We start from the raw sequence: 10,000 nt of genomic DNA, 5'->3' as shown, positions 1-10,000 counted from the left end.
TTTTTTTGCACCCCATGTATCTTTTAAACCAGGGAACATTCAAAAAATATTTTGACTCCTTTATAACTTGACGAAAAGATAAAAATATGAATTTAGTAGGTACTTTTTGGATATTCGGGACGTTTAAGAGGTGAAATTTGTACTTATTTTTGGTACTTTTTCATAGAAACATTGTTTTGGGTTTATAAACTATACATACGAATACATAATAACGGGCTCCCATACGATGTTGCAACTTTTTGGAATAGAATTTTTATTTCGTTAATGGGGACGAAAAAAGTGCCAAAAGGGGTAAAAGCGGGAAATTTGATTTTATTCAAAAACAAAATTTTTAGATTTAGAAACACTAAATATTCTAATGGGGTGTTATTTGGAACACCGGTACCAAGTAATATTTTTTGGAACTTTTTCATTCTCCAACTGGTACTTTTTGAGTTTCTATGATATTGAAATCGTAACATGAAATTAATAATAAAGGGATTTTTCGGTACTTTTTCGTTCTACACAGGTACTTTTTGAATTTTCTTTAAAATTAACCTAGAAACATTAATTAAGCATATAGAGCCCGGAGTAAATGAGAATCTATAAAAGGGACTTATTGGTACTTTATCGTACTTCGACTGGTACTTTTTTGAGTTTTCTATTAAATTGAACCTAGAAACATGAAATTAAGCATGCAGAGCCCAGAGGGAAGTGAGAACGTATAAAATTGAAGTTTTGGTACTTTTTCGTTCTTCAAAAGGTACTTTTTGTGTTTTTTATAATATTGACCCTAGAATCATATAATCAAGCATGTGGAGCCCGGAGTAAGTGAGAACATATATAAGGCGACTCTTTGGTACTTTTTGGTTCGACTGGTACTTTCTGAGTTTCTATAAAATTTTACCTAGAAACATGAAATTAAGCAAGTAGAGCCCGGAGAAAATAAGAATCTGTAAAAGGAGACTTATTGGTACTTCGTACTTCGACTGGTACTTTTTTGAGTTTTTTATTAAATTGAACCTACAAAACATGTAAGTAAGCACGTGGAGCCCGGAGTAAATACCAATTTACTTACAGAAACTCTGCGAAAAATGGGTTATTTAGTTAGTTGCAAATTGTTAAGGAACAATTATTTATAAATCTACATACTAAAAAAGAAGAAATTATAACAATCGTATTCTGATCCTAATTACAAAAATAAAAATAAAATTTTCCCCAGCAGGGATTTGTTTACTCAATGCTCCATGAACTACTTGTTTTATTGTAACTTTGTGAACAGTTTTACAAAAATATATCCGTAAGTACATATTCCAGTGTTCGAAAACAGACATTAATGTATGGTATCTTAGTGTACTGTACCGTACATCTTTGAACAAATGCTTTATACACATACGCTAAAAATGTACGAAGTACACTGTACACTGAAGTACATTGTTTTTAATGTTTGTGGACATGTACACTAACAGAATACGGTTCATTATATTTGTTCGTGGTGTGCATAAACATTAAAAATAAGGTACAGTACACTCTATGTGCGCTAAGTTTAAGGTATTTTTAGCGTACTTTTAGTGCACTTTTTATACCCTCCACCACCATCAGTGGTGACAGAGGGTATATATAAGTTTGTCATTCCGTGTGTAACATCAAGAAATATTCATCTGAGACCCAACAAAGTATATATATTCTGGGTCCTTATGAAATTCTGAGGTCGATTTAGCTATGTCCGTCTGTCCGTCCGTCTGTCTGTGTAAAACACGCTCACGTTAAAACGAAGCAATGGAAATTAACGAAATTCACCAAAAATATCCATTATTATACGGTACAGTTTGGTATTGAAAATGATCAAAATCGGTTCACAAAGGGAAAAGTTATGAATGAAAATTTAAAACAACTCCGAAAAAAATAAAAATTTTTTATACATTCTGATATAATTTTCTCGAAAAACTATGAAAGATAATTTCATAAAAGTCATCATACATTCGTTTCCAAACAAGATCTTGATTCCTGCTGAAAATTGCCAGAATCGGTCCATAATTTCATATACCTCCCATACAAAAGTACATATTCCCGGAAAATTAGTTTTTTGTTAATAACTTCCGCCAGAATGCTGATATCTTCACAAAATTTTACAACTTAAAATCTTATGTCAATAGAATTCATTGAGAGAAAAAATTTTCTGGATGGGTCCATAATTGGACATAGCTCCCATACAAGATCGCCTCCCGAAAATCACTTAAACGCGCATAACTCATTACTAAATTAAGATATCCATATAAAATTTGGAATAAGTATTGCTCATATGCACAGAAATATTACTGTGAATGCTTTTTCCAATCGGTCCATAATTGGACATAGTTCCCATACAAGGTCCCCTCCCGAAAATCACTTAAACGCGCATAATTCATACTAAATTAAGATATCCATATAAAATTTGGTACAAGTATTGCTCATATGCACAGAAATATTACTGGGATTGTTTTTTCCGATCGGTCTATATTTGGTCATATCTCCCATACTAGGTCCTGCCCCTAAAAGCACTTTAACCGTATTTAACTAGTTGCATTATCAATTTGTGTAGAACAAAATTATATATACAGTTAATCTCAAGAATAAGTATACAGAAATACTGACAATTGGTTTTATTTAAAAAGGATATTATTTTTTCAAAAATCAAAAAAGTAGCACATTTATTTATTAAAAACAATTATGATAATTATTATTCACTACTTTTTTCCGGGTTATTTTGGTTACTTGAGTTCTCATTTAAGGTGTAGTTAAATAGGTGCAAAATTTACGTCACAAAAGTAAGTATACAGATAATTTCAACATGTATTTGGCTTAATGATATTAACAAAATTCATGAAAATTTTACCTGTTTGAATGTAATTATTTTATAATAAAATATTCTGTACACTATAACATGGAAAAAATTCACTTTTTGTTCCGAAAAATTGAAATTTTTGGTAATTGATCTGAATATTATTTATAGGAGCATTTTTTCCTATTTAAGAACATCTGACTATTTAAACCCCCGGAGTTTTGGATCGGGTATTCAATAATATCCCTCGTTTGTTCATTATGATGCATTGGAAGACGATATTTTAACTTTTAAATTAATTGTTTCTTTACAATAATTACAATCCATTGCGGAACATTGCCGTTTTTAACATAGTATAGCGTTCATATTCGATATTTAACGGCGATTTCCTAAAATTTATATCTTAAAATGCGATATTAATAATATTTGCACTAGTATCCATTAATTAAAACAAGTTTTTTGGTTCCAGTCATCCATTACACACTCCTAAATACTACAATAATCGTCAAATGGTGACCATGTCAATAACTTACACTACATATCGGTTCTGAAAATGATTATTGTCCCAAATAGTAAGATTTTTATATTAAATCAGGCTCAATTGGTGGTATGAATACGAATTGAACAATTTTGAGCACGGATACATCTTAATTTGTTGATGGAACAAATAAAATGTCCGATCCATAAAACATGGTTATTGTATCGAGTATATAAAGATATGATTGGTAGCATTATTGTATGCTTTGGAAATCGGAGTATTTGGAAAAACTGTTTAAATTAAAGAAAATATATAGAATTATCCAAATTTTAAAGTTTATGTTGTAAGTCTTAAGAAATCGGAGTTAAATTTCGGGTTTTTAAGAACGTACTGTGTTCAAAATGGCCAAATCCATGCATATAACATTAATTTCGATTTTTTCCAAGTTATTGTGTAAAAAATATTTTATTAAAAAGTAATTATATTAATACAAGTAAAATTTTCATAAATTTTGTTAATATCATTAAACCAAATATATACTGAAATTATCTGTATACTTATAAAAGGTGAAATTTTGCACCTTTTTAACTTTAGCTTAAATGAGAATTCAAAGAACCAAAATATAAAGAAAAAAGTAGTGAATAATAATTATCATAATTGTTTTTAATATTGTTTTTTGAAAAAATAATATGTTTTTTTAAATAAAACCAATCGTCAGTATTTCTGTATACTTATTTTTGTGATTAACTGTATGTATTTTGAAAATCCTTAAATCTTTCACACACACGCTATAAAAATATAAAAGAAAATGTAATGTTCAATAAATTTTGGAATTGTAACAGATTTAAGCTTTGTTTAAGTCTTGGGGTTTTTCTATTTAAGACATGAGAAAACTTATTTCTACAAATATTTGATCAATTAAAAAAGTATTAATATAAAAGCAGTTGGTGGAGGTTATTTAAGATTCGGCTCAGCCGAATACTCTAACTTGTTTTAATATCAAATATGTTAATTTAAAAACATATATATGATTAAATGTAATAAATATTGCAATATAAAAAATTTGTATTTTTCTTTATAATAACTTCATGCAATTTCAGACTTAGTAAAGGTCTTGTTAATTTTGAATTCAAGAAATAATTTTAGTAAATAATTGACTATCCTTCAGCTCCTATTACGGTATCCAATGCTCGCTGAAAAGTTGCTGGTGCTGAATGCAAACCGAATGGTATCACTCGCCATTGGTATAATCCTCGACCTGGGACTGCAAACGCTGTATACTTTTTACTATTTTCATCCATCGGGATTTGCCAATCAAGATCAAGACTGCTAATATACTTGGCATCACGTAATCTATTCAAAATACTATCAATACGGGGTAAAGGATATGCATCTGGTACTGACCTGAGGTTTAACTGTCTGAAATCCATACATGTTCTCCACGAACCGTCCTTCTTTTTAACTAGGGTAATTGGGAAGCTGTATGGGCTCTTGGATGGCTCTATGAAACCTTGTGCGATCAAATGATTGATTTCCGCATCCACTATTTGCTGCATTGCTGGATTTCTAGAACCATAACTAATTTTTATTGGGCGAGGATCGGTAATAATAATTTTGTGTGTTGTGATTGTAGATAATCCATGCAGTTCTTGAAATTTAGGTAACTCAGTTTCTAAAAATGTGTTGATGATTCGTTGGTCTTCTTCATTTATTACGGGATTTACATTTGATTCTGGGTCTGCTGCTTCATCTACTGTATTAAGTTTAGCATCTATTTTAGAACAATCTAAAGTTAAACCGGCCATTTGAATTTTGGTATCAAAAATACGTAAGAAATCCATTCCTATGATGACTTCTTCACTAGTTTCTGGCATTACCAGGAAACGACATTTTTTTGTGAATTTTCCTAAGGTAACTTCAAACTCTACGGCTTTTGAGATTGTATTGGTAGAACCATCTGCTAATATAACATCGATTTCTTCGTTGATATACAATGGTTTATTTGATACAGTTTTAACATAATCTTTTCGCATAAAACTTCTACTGGCTCCGGTATCAATTGTTGCTTTTAGTAATTTTCCATTAATAAATAACGATGCGCTTAAACGGGTATCTTCACTATGTAAACTGGTTCTATTTGTTATGGGCTTCTTTCTTTGTTCTTCATTAGATATACTGGTTATACTTTTTGAGGGCTTCTTTCTTGGAGGCTCGACCTCCCTCAATTCCGAAGGCCTCCGGGTACGTTTCCCGAACGATTTCTCTCTTCATTAGGACAACTTGATGCAAAATGACCATAATTTCCACATCGATAACAATTATTTTGTTGTCCATGGCGTGTGTTGTTAGACATTATTCGTGGATTTTCAATTAGTGATGTTGAGGCCGTAATTGAGATACTCTCTAGGACTTCCGCTAACGATATCAATTCTGCTAATGATGAAAAATCTTTTTTCCGAATGTAAAGTTGATAGTCTGGAAGGGCATTTCGAAATATTCTTTCTAGTTTTTGTTCCTCTGACAAATTTGCATGCCGCATCAAATTTTGAATAGCTAATACATAAGTTTTAAAGTTTTCCCTAGATCGTTGAACTCTCTTCCGAATTTCGTCCTCTAATTTTTCAAAATATTTTGCAGCGAGAAAGAATGATAAGAAGTCACTTTTAAAAGTGTTCCATACTTGCCAATGTTTATTATTGTTTCTGAACCATACGAGGGCATTTTCTTGTAAGAATTCGGGCATAATTCTTGGTAACTGGTCTAATTGTATTTCATAGATTTCAGCGAGTTCTTCTATACGCTCGACAAATGCTATGGGCTCACGACCTCCATCGTATGAAAGGCACCATTTTCTGACGTGCTCAATTAAATTTGGCTTTAATTCGTTTGATGTACGGGATGGAACTGGTACTGCAGCAGGTTGATGTATGTTCGCTGATTTATTTTCCATTTTAACTGGTGACGGTGTTGATACATTTCTTGTGGTTGGTATTGATAGAGTATTTGACATATCATATTTTTTCTTGAATCTCCAATAAACGTTGTATTCTATCAGCATCATGTTCACTGCCTAAAAATTTCGCGAGTCTTCTTCTCATTTCATCTACCGTACCGACGGTTTCTAATTTAAATTCACTTAGCAACGACACTAATTCATCGCGTTTTAACGCGTATGCCCAACTTGTTTTCAACATTTTTTTTTGTATATATATTCTTTTTTTCGTAAAGCGACACAAAAGGGTATACTCGCCGGTGGCAGGGGTCGGTACAAAAATTTATTTTTTTGCGGGTTTGTGAAAAGTAAAGAGTGCACACAACCGATTTCAAAGCACGTTATAAACTTTATTTTCTCTTAAATTAACTCTTAAGCGACTTTCTTTCTAGCAAATCGCTCTTCGCCACCGCAAATGTTTTGTAAGCGGTCTAACCACCGTACAAACGATTTGGATGCTTAGCCGACAGTGCATCAATAGGCAAGGGCACCGAAGCGGTATAACCACCAGACGCTCTTGCTTCTCGATAGCTCTGGGTGTAGGGCTACAAATATAATTAGGCAAGTACAACAAAGCGGTTTAACCACCAGATGTACCTGCTTCACAATATCTCTCTGTTGTGCCGACAGAGTACCTATTGATTAGCTAGAACAATGAATCGGTATAACCATCGTGCGATCTAGCTTTTCAATTATTCTGTATGTTGGGCTAGTGAAGATTATTAGGCAAGAACAACGAAGTGGTATAACCACCAGATATTCTTACTTCACAATCTTTCACCTCTTAAATCAAATCAATTGCAGGTTTAACCACCGTACAATGATTTGGCTTATTGCCGACAGTGCCTTAATATTCCTGCTTCACAATTTTTCACTCTATAAGATTAATCAAATGCAGGCGGTCTAACCACCAAACAATGATTAGTCTTACCTAAGCGAAAGCTGGGCGCAGACTGCCTTTCTTAGAACCGCCTTTTATACAATTTCTACTACATTAGTTGTTGTTGTCTTAAATTATCATCTTAGTTGTAACTAATAGTAGCATCTTAACTTTTAGGGTTGTATTTTATGGTATGATCATTTATCCTTGCTTAAGCTATCTACCAGTAGGTGGCGCAACTTATCAAATACGTTATTTTAAATAATACGTTAAATCAAACTAAACTTATATTCTATTTTAATCAAGACTTCGAAAGTGATTTAATATCAATACAGTAAATAATAAAGTAATAATAATAAACAATAATAATAAAGTAAAATACAGTGTTATACTATAAAAATGTAATATAAAAACGAGGGACGACTTTTATTTCTTACAGAGTGATTCATATAAAGACAAAACATATTTGTGTCGAATTTTATTATGATAACTTTATTTGACAATGTGATTTTCGGAAATGGGCCTTATATGGGATCTATGACCAATAATTTACCGATCCTGGAAAAAAGTGGTAGAATGATTTATATGTACACAAAACATATTCAAGTCGATTTTTTTCGTTATAGCTTTAGAATTTTATGAAATATATGCGGTTAAGTGATTTTCAGAAGTGGACCTTATATGGGAGCTATGACCAATTATGGGCCTATCCATAATTGTAAAGATTTTGAACATAATTAATCACTGTATTGAAAAAATAATGTTTGACAAAATTCATCGCAATATCTTTGGTAGTTTCTAAGAAAACTTCAAAAGAATTAGGAAAAAAAAGTATTTTTTTCGAGGTAGCCTCAAATTTTTACTCATGACTTTTTACGTTGTGAACCGATTTTGCTGATTTTCAATACCAAACTGCTTAGGATAATAATAAATACTTTGGGTGAATTTGGTTGATTTCCTTTGCTTGGTTTTAACGTGAGCGTGTTTTAGGCAGACAGACAGAAAGACGGACAGACGGACATAGCTAAATCGACTCAGAATTCCATAAGGACCCAGAATATATATACTTTGTTGGGTATTAAATGAATATTTCTTGGTGTTACACACGGAACAGCAAACTTCTATATACCCTCTATCACCACTGATGGTGGTGGAGGGTATAACAAGTGAGAGTTCTATATTCGGCTGTGCCGAATCTTATATACTCTTCACCTTGATGTGTTAAAAAACAGAAAGTACGAACTTTATCAAAAAATACCAATTGTATCCCATTTTATACGTTCTAACTTAATCCGTGCTCTACATGCTTAATTTCATATTTCTAGGTTCAATATTATAGAAAATTCAAAAAGTACCTTTTGTAGAACAAAAAAATACCAAAAAGTCCCTTTTTGTAAGTTCTTACCTAGTCAAGGCCCAATATGCTAAATTTCATGTTTCTAGGCTCAATATTATAGAAAATTCAAAAAGTACCTTTTGTAGAACGAAAAAGTACCAAAAAATGCCTTTTTATAGGTTCTTACCTAGTCAAGGTCCTACATGCTAAATTTCATGTTTCTAGGTTCAATATTATAGAAAATGCAAAAAGTACCTTTGTAGAACGAAAAAGTACCAAAAAGTGCCCTTTAATGTGTTCTCGCCTAATCCAGGCTCTACAACACTTAATTTTATGTTTCTACGTTACATGATGTTCATTCTGTGCTCTGTGTATATAAACAAGAATTACAATAACAAATAACAAAAAAATTTACCGTTTCATACTGTGTTTTGTTTGTGTTTGTTTATTGTTTTGTATAAGTATGGACGAAACAAGTTAGAATGCTATATTTGGCTCTGCCGAATCTTAAATACCCTCCACCTGCAAACTACTTTTTATTAAAACCCAATATAAATATGTTATAAATGGTTGAAGTTATAGGGCCGAATTTATAATTTATACCAAAGAAATAAATTTTACTTAAGTATTAAAATACATATTAAGTACAAAAGTACTTTATTCCCTTATGGAGAACTGTAAAACCCGGCATATGATTTGTTTCCGTAATTAAGATACTATTTATCATTTTGTTACTTCTTTATGCATGTATATATGTAACTAATTTTGATTAGGCCGATCCTGCCGATAATTTATATGGGAACTATGACCAATAATGGACCAATTCGAAAAAAAATAATCAAAATGATTTATCTATACACAGAACATACTCATGTCCAGTTTAATAATAAATTATGTTGCACTAAGTGGTTTTCAGAAGTGAACCTTATATGGGAGCTAGTTATGGACCGATGCTGAAAAAATTCCTTATATGGAATGTAACCAATTATGGACTGATGTGGAAAATGTTCACGAATGATTATATATATAGATATATATATATATATATATTATATATATATATATATATATATATATATATATATATCTATATATATATATATATATATCTAATATATATATATATAATATATATATAGATCTATATATATATCTATATATATATATTATATATATATATATATATCTATATTATACACAACAAATTCACGTCGAGTTTTACCTGTTAGCTTTATTTATCAATGAATTATGCGCATTTAAGTGATTTTCGGATGTGGACTTTATATGGGCGCTATGACCAATTATGGGCTGATCCGAAAAAAAATCGTAAAGTAAGTAATATTTATACACAAAATTAATATTATACACATCATGGCCGAATTTTATACCGATAGCTTTATTCTCTCAATAAAATAGGTTCATTTAAGTGAGTTTCGAAGTGGACCTTATACGGGAACTATGATTAATAGTGGCCCGATACAGATCTAAGTCCATAGTTTTGATTCCTGTTCATA

Source organism: Lucilia sericata, unplaced genomic scaffold, assembly GCF_015586225.1.
Source record: "Lucilia sericata isolate MDLA Ls3-8-SP2 unplaced genomic scaffold, ASM1558622v1 Contig002290F_arrow, whole genome shotgun sequence".
NCBI classification, from domain to species: Eukaryota; Metazoa; Arthropoda; class Insecta; order Diptera; family Calliphoridae; genus Lucilia; species Lucilia sericata.
Note: the sequence above shows the minus strand (reverse complement) of the source record.